This window comes from Orcinus orca, chromosome 1, assembly GCF_937001465.1.
Source record: "Orcinus orca chromosome 1, mOrcOrc1.1, whole genome shotgun sequence".
Classification (NCBI taxonomy): domain Eukaryota; kingdom Metazoa; phylum Chordata; class Mammalia; order Artiodactyla; family Delphinidae; genus Orcinus; species Orcinus orca.
Genome location: NC_064559.1, coordinates 154,381,947 through 154,400,393, shown reverse-complemented (window position 1 = coordinate 154,400,393; position 18,447 = coordinate 154,381,947). Strand labels below are relative to the sequence as shown.

The following is an 18,447-nucleotide window of genomic DNA, read 5'->3' as shown; positions in this document are numbered from 1 at the left end:
TGAATCCCCAGAAGACTTTATAAGTGGGGATCAGCCCAAATAGGGGAGGGATGGGCAGGGGAGCTTTCCTTACCAAGTGGGTTCTGAAGCAAGCAAGCATATGGGGGAGAAAATACGGTTCATGGATGTTTTAAAATAAAGCCATGCTCACAAATACAGTAAGCTTTTTTAGCCAGAATGTTCTGGGAAGGGCTATCAGAGTGAATTGAAATTTCTGGGCGAGTTATCATGTGCAAGGGCACGCTGTTGCCAGTTTTCAGAGATAACAGCACAGGACGCACATAACCCTGAACATTACTGATGGTTAAGAAGGCACTTCCGTGAAATGTCATGATTCCAGATAAAGCTGAAGAACTCTTGGAACAAGTCCAGTTTTTGACACTGACACTGCTGGACTGTCCCACCCTCCTGACTCTGCCCTCGGTCTCTGAGCCCCGATCCTCCCCTGGGCGCGTCTGCATGCCTCCGACTGTCCCGCTCTGTCTCCCGGGCTGACATCTTTCCCTCTCCAAGTCCTCCAAGCTCAGCTGTCCTTGAAGACTTGGCCTGCGTGCTTATTTTTCCTCTCTCTGTCCTCCCTCCTTCCATCTCCCTCCAAGGGCTTGCAGAGGATTCTTTTTTTTTTTAAATTCATTCATTCATTAATTTATTTTTGGCTGCGTTGGGTCTTCGTTGCTGCTCGCAAGCTTTCTCTAGTTGTGGCGAGTGGGGGCTACTTTTCCTTGCGGTGGCTTCTCTTGTTGCAGAGCATGGGCTCTACACATGCGGGCTAGTTGTAGCTCGCGGGCTCTAGAGCGTGGGCTCAGTAGTTGTGGCGCATGGGCTTAGCTGCTCGGCAGCATGTGGGATCCTCCTGGACCAGGGCTTGAACCCGGGTCCCCTGCATTGGCAGGCAGATTCTTAACCACTGAGCCACCAGGGAAGCCCCTTACAGAGGATTCTTACACCTGTGTCTGGTCCCGGAGCTGTCTGCGGGACCCTCTCATCCACATAGCCTGCCTGTTCCTTAAACTTGTCAGAAGTCAGGCTCCCCCTCTTCTTCTCCCCGGGGGCCCTTCTCTGGACTTGGCTTCTCAAACTCTCTGCTAAGAAAGCAACCTTTATTACAGTAACTTAGATTCAAAACATTAGTTCTGTTTCTGAGACCACCCCCTTGCTCCCTGACATCCAAAGAGGTGACCAGTCCTACAGGTTCTATTTTCCTATCCACACCTTCCTCTCTGGTGCCCCTGCCATCAACCTCTTATTAAGGCCCTCCCTCGATATGTGTTTGGAGATGACTACAACCGCCTCACTTTTCTTGGTTTCCCTGAGCTCTCCCCCAACAGCTGTCAACTTGTCAGACTGCTGGCCATGGACCAGTAATCCTAGATAATGGCAAAAGCTAATGAAACAGATACGAGCGCGCCTGCTCTGCTGGAGGGTGGCTGTGAACGAGGAGCTCAGAGCACTACCACAAACTCAGCCTCCCTTCTCTCTGCCCGGTGGCAGCCCCTAAGGCGACTCTGCAGATTCCCAGGGCTCTCTGAAACCACTGCTCAGAGACATCAAAGATACCACAGCCAAATAAATCTTCCTAAAATTCAACTCTAATCTTATGATGCCCCTCAAAAATCATCAACTGGATGGGGGGAGGGAACACAAAATATGGCAACAGTCACTTGGGCAGAACATTTACATATTGCCATTCTAGTCCTATATCGGCCAAAAGACATGCATTAGAATGTTCGTAGCAGCCCCCAGATGGAAACTGCCTCAACGACCCAAGCAGGAGAATAATATCTCACTCGATGGACTATTCCATAGCAAATGACAAGCTCCAAATACATGCAACCATATGGATGAAAGCCCCGAATCCTAGCCACTGGACCGCCAGGGAACTGTATAACAATATGGATAATCTCACAAATATAATGTTGAGTGAAAGGAGCCAGACACAAAGAGTCAAAAGAAGTACCTACCGTACGAGGCCATTAAGGCACAAAAACAGGTGAAACTAATCTATGCTGTTGGCTGTCAGGCCAGTGGTTACTCCTGAAGGGGAAGGTGGCAAAGGGGACACAAAGGGACTTTTCCAAGTGCTGGCTACATGTGTGTGTTTAGCTTGTGAAAAAAATCATTACGCATACGATCTGGGTCAGCAGCTGAGAGATATAACACTTGAAAAGAAAGTAAGAAACAAAAAACATCAACTGTTCCCGATTAACTGTTGAAGTGAACGCAACTTTCACTATGGCCCAGAAACCCTTCACAATATGGCTGTAATCTACATTTCCAGTCGTCAACTATGTTTTTGCTTTGGGATTCTTTCCCCCGAAAAGGTCCAGGTACCCTCTATGAAATGCTGTGGGTATGTACATTTTCTGGGGAGAGGGTCCAGAGCATTAATCGAAGGGGACCCACAACCCAAAAGAGGTAGGAGAAAATAACCTGACTTGTAGCTCCTCAAATGGCCCCTGGAATTGAACTCTGACTTGCCCTTCCCAGGCCCCCCGTTGAGATGCCACCCCTGCTTCCAGGTCCTGTCAGGTTGCCTCTATCACCACGTCTCTGTTTATCCTCCAACCTAAAGCTCCCCCCACCTCCATCCCACAGCTGTTTGTCAGGAGGCTGCTCTGATGCTTTGGTAGGCACTGAGCATGTACAAATAAACCCTCAGGGAGCTTTCCATCCAGCAGAGGGAAAACTGGTGCGTCCACAAACAACTTGAAGCAGAAAAGCTGCATCAGGAGAGACAGAGAGGTCAGTACAAGGAGAGTTCAGAAGAGGGAGTGACTCCTGGCTGGGGGAAATCCGGGCAGGCTTTATGGGAGAGGCGGCACCACACTGCAGGCTATGGAGCTGGGAGGGTAGGGCATTCCAAGTGGAGGGGCAAAGGCTATGAAAGCCCTGGTGCTGTGCAGGGAAAGGCAGGTAGCGGTTAGGTTCGGCAGAGCAGAGACACCATGAAGAAGAGCTGGAAGGGGTGTGGAATAGAGTCAAAAGGTTGGCTGCCAGGCTCAGGAGTTTGGATTTTATGCTGGAGGCAACTGAGAGCCACTGAAAAATTTTAAGCAGGGGCTGATATGAACAGAGATGTGCCTCCTTGGTAGGTCAGATGGATGGAGATGGTCTGTTTCTCCTTTGAGGGTCTAGAACACATTGTCCTGCCTCTGGCACTTAACTGCCTCTTGTCTTGTAATGCGGTTATCTGTGTGCTTATCTTCTGGTGCTCCTCACCCCACTGGACTTCAGCTAACGAAAGACAGATATGGTTTCAGTGCTAGTGTACTGTCATACGCACGTGGCACTCAATAAATATTTACTTAATAGGGCTTCCCTGGTGGCGCAGTGGTTGAGAGTCCGCCTGCCACTGCAGGGGACACGGGTTCGTGCCCTCGTCCGGAAAGATCCCACGTGCCATGGAGCGGCTGGGCCCGTGAGCCATGGCCACTGAGCCTGCGCGTCCGGAGCCTGCGCTCCGCAACGGGAGAGGCCACAGCGAGAGGCCCGCATACCGCAAAAAAAAAAAAAGAAAAGAAAATTTACTTAATAAATGAATATGCAACGTCTCCTTAAAATGGGTTTTGAGTGAGTGAGGAAAGAGAGTGGGAAGGTGGGACAGAAAAAAACCACAGGGCATAGCATAAATGAGCTGGACAAGTTCAGGTGTGCCATTCACCTGTACGATTTGATGTCTGGGCCCAGTTGTTCACTACACTGAATGACTGACATCTGGAGGGAAAACCTGTCATCACAAAGGAGAATGTTTAAAGTTCCTTAAACCCTAGAGGAGGTGTATGTGAGGAGTGGGGTCCCACTCTGTGTCATTCTTCAACAAACACTGACATCAGTCAGTTAGAGGTGCCCTCACCATAAAGTGACTGTTGAAGCAGGACAGTCCAGTTAAATGCTTAGCACCTAGAATGTGGAATCCGAGAGTCCAGCCTCACCCTGGGCCCTGTTCCCTGGCTTCCGGTGGGATCTGGCAAGGTGGGAAAAAGAGACAGACCATTCACCCTCTCAGGCCCTCCTCGTGTGTGTTTCTTATCAACAAAGAGGGGATTCCTAGGACAGCAAGTACTCTGAATACTGCAAAGGAAGGGGCTCTGCCTCCAAGTCAGTGCAGAAAGTGAATGCTGTGTTGGGAGAGAAATCAGCTCAGGCACTGAGTACCCTGCCTGCCCCACCCCCAGCATAGTACTGCTAATGGTAACATCCGGGGGCCAGTTTTTCTTTTCAAATCACCACCTTTTACCTTTTGAAGCTCTTTCACTCCTATTATCACATCTCACAACCACCCTGTAATTAAATTACTTTGTATGTCTAGCATCTGAGAAAACTGAGGCAGAAGGAAATTTGATTTGTCTAAGACCCCTCAGAACTGGGAAAAGACCCCAGTTCCTGACTTTTGAGTCAAGGTCCTCTCCCCACTCGCATCTTTCCCCGCTGGGCAGGGCTCCAAAGTTTGGCTGTGGAACTCTCACGGGGAGTGAGGACTCTGCAGAGGTGACCCAGTGATAGCAATGGCCCCTCCGTTTGGTCAGGGCCTGGGTGATTAAAGTGCTTTATCATGGCCAAGGGCAATACAGGGGGAGCTGAACCCCTGAGGACCTGGGCAGCCTGGGTGGCCTACAGGAGGGAAGGCGTGGGAAAGGGAAAACAAAACTTAGCACCACTTGTAACTGCACAGGCTCCAAAGCCACCCACTGCACTGCTGAGCCGAGCCTATACCATACTCACTGGGACTGGAATTGGCCCATTTTCTGGTCTGGTCTGTTTCCTTCCTTCTCACTGCAAAGCCTCCCAGCCTAGGCAGACAACACCCATTATTAACCACTACTATTTAGTCTAGCCCTATTTTTGGAGTCTACCTCGGGGTGTTTCCCTTTTATTATTTTCTTCTTCTTTTTAATAACAAAAGGAATATGCTGAAAAATTCAATCTATAGGCATGTGAATCGAATAAAAAGTTAAAACTCTTTGCTTCTAATTTCACTCGAAAGGGCAAAGGGGTAACTACTGTCCCTAGTTTTTTTCCTTCTTCCTTCCACACCTTCCTCTGGCCTTTCCAAACACACACATCATACACATATATGTGGATTTTCAAACAAATGGGGCCATATTTACATATAGTTCTGCAAATTTCATTTTTTCACTCAATAATAAATATATTACGGGCAACCAGCCTTGCTCACATAGAGGGTTGGTGCATTTTTCTAATTTGAATTTCTCATTTTGAGACATTTAAAATTTAGAGAGGACTTCCCTGGTGGCGCAGTGGTTAAGAATCTGCCTGCCAACGCAGGGGACACGGGTTCGAGCCCTGGTCCGGGAAGATCCTACATACCGCGGAGCAACTAAGCCCGTGTGCCACAACTACTGAACCTGCGCTCTAGAGCCCGCGAGCCACAACTACTGAGCCCATGTGCCACAACTACTGAAGCCCGCGTGCCTAGAGTCCATGCTCTGCAACTAGAGAAGCCACCACAATGAGAAGCCCGCACACCACAACAAACAGCAGCCCCCGCTTGCCGCAACTAGAGAAGGCCCACGCACAGCAATGAAAACCCAATGCAGCCAAAATAAATAAATAAGTAATAAAATAAAAGATATTAAAAAAATAATAAAATAAAATTTAGAGAAAAATCACAAAGGGCAATGTAAACATACGGCGTTCATTTTAAAAACTAGTAAGTTCCTGTAATTGCTCTACTTCTCTCCAGTGGACTTCTCTCTGACCCTTCCCGGGAGTCAATGCACAACCAACTTTGGAACATGCAGAGGAGGGGAAGAACCGGGCCCCACCAAGTGCTATCTGTCTGCTGCAGGACTTTGCATGAGGCGGCTCAGGCTGGCTGGGTGCTGAGACACCAGGACCAGAAGCCGAGCCTGCAGAATTGCAAGGCTTCTCATCCAGCGTTGGACCCCCTTGGAGAAGCTGCTCTGGTTAGTGGCAGGTGACAGGGGGAGCAGCAAATTCAGTGAAAGTGCAATGCTTTGCAACAGTTTCCCCTTCTGGAAGTCCAGGAGCCAACAGTGTGCAAGGGCAGCTGCCTTGTTTAAACACAGGGAACCTGAGTTCCTTTCTTACCAGCACATTCTCTCTGCAGATTCTGCTGGGGCTACCCACAGGCATGTGGTTAATGCTGATAGCTGTCCCCTGTCCCAGCAAGAGTGCACGCTAATCCTGACTCAAGGGCAGAGACCTGAGCCCAGCTCTGAGCTATCTGGACCAACCAGATGGTGAGAGGCAGAGAGAATCCAGGGAAGCTAGAGAGAGCACCAAGGGAAAGAGGGAGGGCAATGCTTCCTGTCTCATGTGTTTTCTAAGCACCATGAAATAGCATTTTGGCTTCGGCCAGACCCCACAGGTAGTAGCAAATGTTTTGATTCATCCTGCTACATTTGGAACATCGAGTACTTCTCCATGTATACAACACTCTCCTAGGTCTTCTAGATGCACTGACTAATTTAGTCCTCACCATCACCCTGTGAGAGAGTGCTATTATATTTTGCCATTGTACAGATGGGAAAAGTGAGGAAGAGGAAGTAGCAGATACAGTATTCCAACCCAGGTACTTTGGCTCCAAAGCTCTCAATCACCTGGCTATATGCTTTTGTATGCTAGCGTGGTGTTTCTCAAAACGCATTACAACTTAATAGGTATACATGGAAATAAGGGTCCATGTCACATCTATTTTGGAGAGTCCTAGTTCAAACAAAGATAAGTAGGCTTCTTTCACATAGGACTACACAGGGTCTTCCCACACTAAGATACGTTTATGATCTGCAAGAGGCATACGGTTTGCAGCATTTCCTCCAATTATTTGAACACAGCTACATTTTTCTAGGAACATCTCATGAGGTCAGTGCTCTGCTGACCATACTTTGAGTAAGTGCTGGCCAAGAGGGTGATTAGAAACGGGGCTTAAGGGCTGGCACTTGCCATTCAACTAACGCTGTGACTTTGGAAATTGCTCAACCCAAGCCTCAGTCCCAGCACACTGGGAATAACAACAGTCCCTCTACCTCATGGAGCTCTTGTGAGGATTAATGTAGATGTGAAGTTTTTAAAAGGGTGCCTGCCTCTAAGCATTCAATACATTATTATAAGGATAATTTAAGAACAAGGGGGTTATGAGAATTCCATTAAAAGGAGCAGAGGATCCCTCAAATATTATAAATTCTTAGTTGATCTTCATAAGCAACAGTTCCTGTCAGAAAAACATGAAAAATGTTTACACAAAAGAAAATCCTAAGAAACCATACAGTGCATTACCATCCCGAGAAGAGAAACAAGGGAAAATATTTGAATAAAAACAAGAATCAAAAACCAAACAAACAAAACCTCAGACAGAAAGTTTCTCTGGCAAAGAGGGTTCTCTGATACCGTCACAGACAAAGCAGACCAAGGACACGGCCAATTTCCTGAGCACTAAACCAAGCTGGGCCCCGGGCCGTCCTTCACAGGGAACACAGCCAGTGCCAGACCACTGTGCCCGGGGAGACGCATGCCGAATGCTGATTTTTTGTCTTTTTTGGGGGGGCAGGGTGTAAATTCTCACAACTGAACTGAAAATGTTTTGGCATCAACAGGATGTCTTCCTGTTCCCGTCTCACAGGGTGACTCACGCCTCTGCCATTTCACTTGCAGCCGCTGTGGGAGAACTGTGTAGGAACCCTGACTCCACAAAAGGTACCCCCCCGTCCCGCCTTCTGGTCATGCCTGCCAAGCACGTGATAGCGGACAAAAAGCAAACCAACCTCTCACCCCCCAAAACACTCAACCGTCCCCCACTAAAGCCCCACCAAGCTGCCGCAGAAAGACTGCTACTCCCACCCCCACCCCGGGGCAAACGTGAGGCGAGGGACACAGCCACAGCTGCAGGACCCAGAGCACCTGGAGCCACGGCTCTCCGTGAGCCAACGCGGCTCTGAACACCGGCCCTGCTTCCTGTTGTGCCACAATGTAAACGAGCCTGTGCTCAGGCCGGGGCCAGCTGCGCGGGGTGGCAGGGATGTGTGAGTAATGCAGCCACCGGGGCAACCTCTCAGCAGAACCCGCTGGAGCAGCCCACAGGCTCAGACTGTGATGCCAGCCCTGGGGGCCTGCGCCCCCAGTGGGCACTCCTCCGCCAGGGAAGCTGTCCAGGCAGTATGGCTGGGCAATTTCCTGGCAAACGCAGCCTGAGGAAGTCAGGAGCCAGGAACATCAGGAGACGGTGACTGAGCTGGAGGGTAGTTAGTTAAAAGCTAGGGGATTGGACTGCGGACTCAACTCACAATGGTTTCTTTGGGTTACTTCTAACAGGCCTCAGTTTCCCCACATGTAAGATTCGAAGGGTTCCTCTCTTTCCCCAGGGCCTCGTCCGTGCAGGCATCAGATGGGTGTGCTTTCTAATGTCCTCTTTAGAAAGGAAGTGTCTCCCTCCCCATTTTGCAGATGTGTAAACTGAGGCTTGGAGGAGTGAGTTAGCTTGGCCAACACGGTCTGTACAGGTAACTGAGCTGTGGAGCCAGGATTTGAACCGAGAGTTGTGGATATTCAGATGTGTCCCCTCCTGAAGGCCTACACGGGCTTCTCAGCTTCCTTAAAATGATGTCTGCAGCTCAAATCAAGTTTTAATTTTTCGACACGAGAATTACTCACTTGGTAAATTATCTATTGCAAATTAAACATTTTACTTTCAGCGACCCTCCTTGGACTACTTATTTCTTTCGCATTGCCAAAAGGAACATGCTTAGGGAATTGTAGATGGATTTTGAAATTAGCTAAAACAAAGTCTAATTATAATTCTCATATTAAATTGCCGGCAAAATAGATCACTAAAATAATTCCATGGCCAAAAATAAATGAGTTCCGTTCTAAGGCAATACCTCAATTACTGGTCTGAAGAAAGTTGGTGCTGAAATTCAGAGCACATGTGTGGTGGAAGGAGTTTTGGGCTCAGGTTAAGGAGACCTAGGAGTCCATCTAGGCACAGTCATTAATTAGCTGTGTCATTTATGCAAATCACTTAATCCCACTCCCCTTCCCTTTCTGTATCAGTAAAACAAAAGGCTTGGATTAGATCCGAGTTTCCCATTTCAAGACAAAGACTCCTTCTAATGTACAAACACTCACTAAATTCTCTCCCCGCCCAAGACAGTTGGTCTTTGGGAGCTTATGTTGTTCTCTCTTATTTTACTAATTGCAACATCTTCATATGCTTGAACAAGAGTAGTGCATTGATGGTCAAGACATTATTTATTCAGTTTATTGTCAGTGTGCAGGCCCTATACACTGTCTCACCCTTGGCAATAAACCATCTACTTCCCTTACCACCCTCTCCTCCACAAATTTTGAACTTTTGCATTAAATGGCCTCAAAGGTTCCTTTCAGTGTCAAGCTTTGATTTTATCATATGCCAATTATTTCTTAAGAAACTACACACCAGGTTTCTATTTTTGGTTTGGAATAATAAAGCAAATTTTCAGTTAGTGCTTTTGTTTTGCACGAAACCACATTCATCATGTAACAGTTTAATAGCCACAGATTAATTTACTCACCAGACACATACTGAATATTCATGCTGTGCATACAGAACTCAATGAAACAGACACGGTCCCTGTCCTCACACAGCTTTGGTCTCTGTCAGGTCTTTCCCATGATCCTGAGCCCTCTCTATTTATGTCCAGCTTCAACCTCCCCGTGGACTTCTGGATTTTAATATCCACCTGCCTGCTCAACATCTGCACTTGGATACCTATCGATACAATGCATATCAAACTTAACATGTGTAAAGCAACCTCTAGATTTAGGTCCCCCTGCCTGCCAAAATCCATCTTTTCTCAGCCTCTGCTGTCTCTGAAATGGCAACATCCAAATGCTCAGACCTAAAATACCTGGAGCATCAACTCCTTTCCTCATCTCATACCCAACAGTTAATCCCAGAGAAAGCTCTGCTGGCCTTACCTACAGAAACACACCCTGAGCCCAGTGGCTTCTTATCACCTCCATGCTCCCAGCATGGTCCAGGCCACCCTCATCTCTCTCCTAGATGCCTGAGACAGCTTTTTTGCTGTCCTTTCCTATTTCTTTTTTGCTACCCTACAGTTTATTTTATAATTAGCAGCTGGAGTGAAGCTTTCTAAATGTAATCTGATCACATTGTTCTTTTTGCTCAAACCCTTCGGTGGTTTTCCATCGTTTCCTGGAATAACTCCAGGATCTTAGCATGGTTTAGGACACCCTAGATCTAGCCCCTGGCCAATATCCCACCTTCCTCTCCCAATCCTTAAGGTCTACTTGCTTTTTCATAAATATGTCAGACTGCTCCCACCTCAGGGCCTTAGCATTTGCTGTTCCCCTGGCCTGGAATACTCCTCCCTTAGATATGTGCATACGGAATACTCGGTTGTTTTTTTTTAGGTTTCTGCTCACATCATCTGCTCAGGAAGACATTCTTTGATTGCCACGCCTGAAACAGCCAACACCCTATTCTACCTGTCACTTTCCTTCCCCTTATTCTGCTTCAATTTTCTTCTGAACCGGGGTGGTCACTTCATGACATTATAGTCTACGTGTGTGTGGTCTGTCTTTGCCCCCAGAATCTGAGCTCCATGAGGACAAGGTCTGTCTTTTTCAATGCTCTCTGCCCAGCTCTTAGAACAAGGCCTGGTATGTACACGTTGCATGAAGGACTGGGTGATACAATACTCTAAGTACCGTTAACTGTGTCTTATATGCCGGCTTCTGTTTTCACATTATCTCTAATCCTCACACTAACCTGACAAGGTGTATAATACAGACATTCCATAGATGACGAAATGTGCTCAGAAAGTGTATGTAAACTGTCTGCAGCGTCTCAGGCACCGACTGGTGAAGCAGGGGTTGATCCAGGGTTTAGGCTGCATGTGTGAGCCAAGGAAATGGCAGTGTTTCTGGGTAGTTCAGTGACTCTGCTGGGTGGGCCTGCAGTTAGTGGGATCCTGGCGTTCTGTGAGAAGGAGATCACAGAAATTATTCTGGCAGCTACTGAAGAAGTAGGAATAACTCCTGAAATAGACTTGGTGGTGACTGTGGGGTCCGGAACTCTGAATTCCTGGCTGCCCCGTGGCTGGACCAGTCTACTCATCCGCAGGTTCTCCTGCAAGTCCTGTCTTCTTGTCCTGCAAGCTCCCACTCACGATGGCTTCTTTCTCCCTTATTAATAAAGAGGCGCTGGGGTTGCCTTACTCCACAGCCCATTCTCTGACCACACGGCCAGCTCTCCTTAGGGCTGAGTGACAGTCCTCAGGCAGGTGGAAGGGGTCACAGGAAGTGCCCCAAAGGAATACGACCAGCCACCCTGCTGCGTGCTTGGGCTGGGCAGCACCCAGCAAGGACCCTGCCAGCGGGTCTAGGCCTCAGCTGGGCGGGTTCTGAACCACCATCAGGGCCCCCTGAGGGGGTCCTCTCAGGAATGAAACATGCGTATCAAGCTCAAAGAGACAAACAGAGACACCCGTGGGGACCCTCTTCACCGCACAGGGCAGCCCTCCATGGGATCAGCTGTCTCAGGGAATGTGCCAAACGAGACACTGGAAGGCCTTGTAGGGAGCACACAGTCTAAGCAAAGCTGAGAGACGGCTCAGCTGGGCTGCAGCAAGACCCATAGACCTCTGTCCCTCCAGCAGGTCCACCTCTTCGGTGACCTCAGGTCAGCAGGTCTCTGCCCTGCACAACTGCGGATCATGTGGTACTGTAGTGTTTACTATTGAAAAAAATCTGTGAAGAAGTGGACCTGTGTAGTTCAAACCCATGTGGTTCAAGGGTCAACTGTCTATGTACATAAATCAGTGGTCAGAACATGGAAAGATGAACTTATTTGCTAGCTAGGACTATGAATACTCTTGCTATTGTTTGAGCAATAAGAACAATTAAGAATATAGCAAATAAGAAACAGAAAATATGAACATACCAATTACCAGTACTGAAATTGAACCAGTAATTTAAAAAAACTCCCAACAAACAAAAGTCCAGGACCAGATGGCTTCACAGGTGAATTCTACCAAATATTTAGAGAAGAGTTAACACCTATCCTTCTGAAACGACTCCAAAAAACTGCAGAGGAAGGAACACTTCTGAACTCATTCTATGAGGCCACCATCACCCTGACACCAAAACCAGATAAAGGTATCACAAAAAAAGAAAATTACAGGCCAATATCACTGATGAATATAGATGTAAAAATCCTCAACAAAATACTTGCAAACCAACTCCAACAATACTTTAAAAGGGTCATATACCATGATCAAGTGGGATTTATTCTAGGGATGCAAGGATTTTTTAATATCTTCAAATCAATCAATGTGATACACCACATTAACAAACTAAAGAATAAAAACTATATGATCACCTCAATAGATGTAGAAAAAGATTTTGATAAAATTCAACATCCATTTATGATTAAAAACTCTCCAGAAAGTGGGCATAGAGGGAAGCTACCTCAACATAATAAAGGCCATATATGACAAACCCACAGCTCACATCATACTCAATGGTGAAAAGCTGAAAGCATTTCCTGTAAGATCAGGAACAAGACAAAGATGCCCACTTTTGACACTTCTATTCAACATAGTTTTGGAAGTCCTAACCACAGCAATCAGAAAAGAAAAAGAAATAAAAGGAATCCAAATTGGAAAAGAAGAAGTAAAACTGTCACTGTATGCAGATGAAATGATGCTACACATAGAAAATCCTAAAGACACTACTAGAAAACTACTAGAGCTCATCAGTGAATTTGGTAAAGTTGCTGGATACAAAATTAATATACAGAAATCTGTTGCATTTCTATACATTAACAACAAAATATCAGAAAGAGTAATTAAGGAAATAATTCCATTTACTATGGCATCAAAAAGAATAAAATACCTAGGAATAAACCTACCTAAGGAGGCAAAAGACCTGTACTCTGAAAACTCTAAGACACTGATGAAAGAAATTGAAGATGACACAAACAGATGGAAAGATATACCATGTCACTGGACTGGAAGAATCAATAATGTTAGAATGACTATACTACCCAAGGCAATCTACAGATTCAATGCAATCTCTATCAAAGTACCAATGGCATTTTTCGCAGAGCTAGAACAGAAAAAATTTTTAATTTGTAAGACAAACAAACAGACCCCGAATAACCAAAACAATCTTGAGAAAGAAGAACGGAGGTGGAAGAATCATTCTCCCTAACTTCAGACTATACTACTAAGCTACAGTAATCAAAACAGTATGGTACTGGCACAGACACAGACACATAGATCAATGGAACAGGATAAAAAGCCCAGAAATAAACCCACGCACTTATGGTCAACTAATCTACATACAACAAAGGAGGCAAGAATATACAATGGAGAAAAGACCGTATGCTTAATAAGTGTTGCTAGGAAAACTGGACAGGTACACATAAAAGAATGAAATTAGAACGTTCTCTGACACCATATACAAAAGTAAACTCAAAATGGATTAAAGATCTAAATGTAAGACCTGATACTATAAAACTCCTAGAGGAAAACACAGGCAGAATACTCTTTGACATAAATTGCAGCAACAGTTTTTTGTTTCTGTCTCCTAGAGTAATGGAGATAAAACCAAAAATAAACAAATGGGACCTAATTAAACTTAAAACCTTTTGCACAGCAAAGGAAACCATAAATAAAATGAAAAGACAACCTACAGAATGGGAGAAAATATTTGCAAATGATGCAACCAACAAGGGATTAATTTCAAAAATACACAAACAGCTCATACAGCTTAATATTAAAAAAAGAAAAAATCCAACCCAATCCAGAAATGGGCAGAAGACCTAAATAGACATTTCTCCAAAGAAGACATATAGATGGCCAACCAGCACATGAAAAGATGCTCAATATCATTAGTTATTAGAGAAATGCAAATCAAAACTACAGTGAGGTATCACCTCACACCAGTCTGAATGGCCATCATTAAAAAGTCTACAAATAATAAATGCTGGAGAGGGTGTGGAGAAAAAGGAACCCTCCTACACTGTTGGTGGGAATGTAAATTGGTACAGCCACTATGGAGAACAGTATGAAGCTTCCTTAAAAAACTAAAAATAGAGTTATCATATGATCCTGCAATCTCACTCCTGGGCATATATCAGGAGAAAACTCTAATTCAAAAAGATACATGCATCCCAATGTTCACAGCAGCACTATTTACAATAGCCAAGACATAGAAGCAACCTATATGTGTACTGACAGACAACTGGCTTAAGAAGATGTGGTGTGTGTTTGTGTCTGTACATATATATATACACACACACACCACATATATATATGCAAAAACTATAAAAAGAATGAAATAATATCATTTGCAGCAACATGGATGAACCTAGAGATTATCATATTAAGTGAAGTAAGTCAGAGAAAGACAAATATCATATGATATCACTTATATGTGGAATCTAAAAACAAAAATGATACAAATAAACTTATTTACAAAACAGAAATACACTTATAGACACAACAAACTTATGGTTACCAAAGGGGATAGCAGGGGTGGAGAGATATATTAGGAATTTGGGACTAACATATATACACTATTATATATAAAATTGATAAAAAAGAAGGACCTACAACAAGGGAACTATAGTCAATACCTTGTAACAACCTATAACAGAAAAGAATCTAAAAAAGGATATAGATATATGTATAACTGAATCACTTTGCTGTACACCCAAACTAATACAACATTGTAAATCAACTATACTTTAATAAAAAAATGATTAAAAATAATAAAGTACTTTTCCAAGTTAAAAAAAAAAAGAATATAGCAAATAAATTATCCCTCCCATACTTCTTCCTCAGTTACCTAGAATAGGGGTCTGCAAATTACAGCCTATGGGACAAATGCAGCCTGCTGACAATTTTTGCAAGTAAAGTTTTATTGGAATATAGGCACGCCCACTTGTTTATGTATCACCCATGGCTGCTTTTGTGCTACAATGGTAGAACTGAGTAGCTGTGACAGAGAATGGATGATGTACCAAACCTAAAATAGTTACTATCTGGCCTTTTATAGAACATATTTGTCAACCTCTGATCTAGAGTAAAGAAAAATCATGGCTCCATTCACAAGTCTACCACATATATAACCTAACAGGTACTCCATGAATATGGATAAATAAATAGGGAATTGCCTGTTTTATACTTTCACCCATTAGTTCTTTAAAAAAAAAATAAAATAAAATGAACTACCTCCCCAAATACTTCTCCCTACTGTTTGTTTCTGCTTCAACTTGGATAAGAAGGTCCTGTATTAATCATATAGTTTATTATCTAATTTGGACTTCAATTCATTTTTATAAGATACACACTGAGGAAAGGAGACAGAGAAATGCATCTTAAGTTAAAGATTAGTGCTGAGAACTGAAAAAGCGTTTCTTATGCTTTAAATTTTTTTTGCTGTTTGTTTGCTTTTTAAAGCTTCTCTGGCTTTTGGGAACAATAAACAAGTCAGAGTTCCTGGTTATTCCGACTGATTGCACACCTGGACTTCAAGGCCACTACCTTGGGTGTAAGGTCATTGACACGTGCAGCCAACATGGACTTTCCTTCCAAGTTGTTCCTTATTGCTCTATAAAAATGCACTGACCCTGGAAGAGCGTTCACCATATTCTAAGCAAAGTTCCCACCAAGTTACCTGTGCTGTTAACTGCCTGGCATCTGTTTCCTTTGTTTGCAAAGAGGGGAAAGACTGGAGCCCAGGCTTCAGGGTCAGTAGCTTATTCTCCTGTTTTGGAGGAGCTGGGATTCCCCCACAGAAACTGACCACCAAAGTTACAAATCCTCCTTTGATTCCAGCATTCTTAAGAGTTTAAAATAATTAAACTAGCTGTTTGACATGAGAATAAATTACTGAAAAAAAATATTGTATGTCTATAGATAAACCCTCAAATCAATCAAGGAAGCAAAATCTAAGTCAAAAGTCACATACTGGCAGCTGGAGAGCTGGAGCTGGCAGCAGACCTGTTTTATTTGGCTCACAGAGAATTATTTAACAAAACAAAACAAAAACAAAACCAGCAACGGAGCCAACATTTAGATATTGGGAGTTTTCACATAAAAACCCAGATTTCTGGCTTTTTTTAGAGAGAGCACATTCCCATGTGGATGCAGATTCGGGGTAGAGCCCAGCCTCATTCACTGCTACGCCGGCCTGGCCCCTTCAGTATCTGAGTCTGTGACCGTGGGGTAAACGTCCTTTTGGAAAGTTGTTCCAATGTTTCAAGGGGTGATGGGACCAATGACAGTTTAGGAATCAAAAACCTCAAAGTCCTGAGACTGAATTTCAGTTCTTTCTCCTTCTCCACTTAGGGGCGGCATGAATGAGGGGGAACTAGCCAGAGACAGATTCTCTAATACCCTTTCAGAGATGACTTGAATAAGGGTAGTCACAGAAAAAGACTCATCCACAACAATGTGCGTTAATAAACCTACATCAAGAAGTGCGTTATCCTCATGACCCCAGTGTCTGTTTATTTCCCCCACTAGTCTACAACTACTCAACTTTTAATCATTTGATAAATATGTGCTGGGTATTTACTGAAGGCAAACCAGTATACTATATACTCACAAAGAATTCAGGAACTGTTTGATCCCTAGGATTTGATAAATTCAGCTGGGAAGAAAACACCCACACAGACCAGAGAGGAACTAATAGCCCTAACTCTGTGCCAGGCACTGTGCTCAGAGCTTTCATCCTCCAATTACTCTATGAGATAAGTATGATTATTATCTCAAAAGAGGAATACATTTTAGAGCCTTAAATGGTAGGTAGAGTCCAAAGAGAATGGAGAAAAATAGTGCAGAACAGTGTGTGCAAAGTGACACACACTACTTAAAAAAAAGAAATATTTTTTATTATAAATAAAGTCATTGCAGTGAGATTGCTAGCAAATTATACCATTTGATCAGTCCGTACATCAAAGAGTGCTATTTTCAACTCTTTGGAACTTACAATAATGTTTGGTAGTAGGCAGACATACATTCTTCATTTTAATAATAATGGCTAGTATTTATTTTAATGTTTGTTAGAAAAAAATAAAGATAATTATACATCAGACCAGTGGTTTTACTGATGATATCGTTTGAGAAAAGACTAAAAAGTGAGTTAGTTTAAAAATAGATTTAAAGAAAAACATTAAACACAGGATGTCAGATGATATACAGGTATGATAAATACTCTTGATGGTGGTATGCAAAATACTGGTGTTTTATATTCATTAGAAGAGTAAAGATATAAGCTGTCTATTTATTAATCAGGAAGAACAAAGGTCTCTGATTGCTTAGTGCAAAATTCACAGCCACATGGGATTCACTAACAATAGCATCTCTGGGTAGAGCATTACCACTGAAGCTACTTTCTGGGACCCGAAGTAGGGAAGGAATGGGGGAAGCTGGGTGAAAACAAAATGCTGCCTAGTATTTTAGGAATTTGAATCTTGGATTTGCAGCATCAAGATTTAGTATGTATTGTACTTAGTACCTGAAGCAGAAGCAAGGTTCTTCTTGACCATGTCAGCTAGGTAGGCAAAACAATGTCAAAACACAGCTAAATAACACAAAATGCAACAAGTTTTTGTTAACAAACCATAAAACTGTACCTAATCCCATGGCACAAATGTTTCTATATAGCAGATGACAGTTTTGTTTTTTGGGTTTTTTTTTTTCCTGCTAACAAGGCCTAAGGCAACAGAATGAAAGTGAAACCTAGATATGGCTGGATTAGATAAGGAGGGTAACAGGCCAGAATGCCTTTGGATATAAAGACACTTTGCAAGGTGAGGCCCCGGGGAAAGAAGACATTTAGGTTTCCTCACATCTGCCTATGTTTGAATTTGCTTTTTGACCCTGTCACCCGCCCCCCCCCCAAAAAAAGCCCTATTTGAATGTATGACATATATTTTTTTAAACCTCAGAAAACTCAAAGAGCAATGAATAAAGGCTGCTGTGATGCTTAAGATATTTTTATATTTCTATTTATCAATAAACTGAATTCTTTGTTTTTGGAAACAGGAGCTAATAAGTTAGGAGGCAGGCCAGTCATTTAGCTTTTTTCAAAGGTATTGGTTCCAAAGAGGCATGGGAACATCAGTCAGGTGCTAAATAATTTTCTGGAAATGTATCAAGATGGAAAAAATGGTATTTATCTGTAAGTAGAGTACTGAAAACGGTGAGTAGTATAATAATGTCAGAAGCCACTTGGGGTGTGTGTGTGTGTGAGTGGTGGGCAGGAGAAAGAGAAAGGCGTGTAGGTGGGGAAGGGAGGTGGAGGACCATCAAAGGGCTTTGCTTGAATGATAATAATACTAACAATAATCCGAACAGTGTTTACTGGGTTCTTACTAAGTGGCAGGCACTGTGCTAAGTGCTGTACAAGGACTACCTCATTTACTCTTCACCCTAATCCCATGGGGGGAAC

At 43.8% G+C, this 18,447-nt stretch overlaps 1 protein-coding gene across 4 annotated transcripts in view; it reads right to left on the bottom strand.

Moving 5' to 3' along the window:
* GNG12 (G protein subunit gamma 12) overlaps positions 1-18,447 on the bottom strand; it is a 124,095-nt gene that overhangs the window by 23,744 nt on the left and 81,904 nt on the right. The window contains exon 1 of one of the 4 annotated variants that reach the window (XM_033407502.2): positions 4,723-4,783. The exons of the other annotated variants lie outside the window; for them this stretch is intronic. The gene's annotated coding sequence lies outside the window, so the exon portion shown is untranslated. Of the gene's footprint in view, positions 1-4,722; positions 4,784-18,447 lie in introns of those variants that run through there. 4 annotated transcript variants of the gene reach the window in all.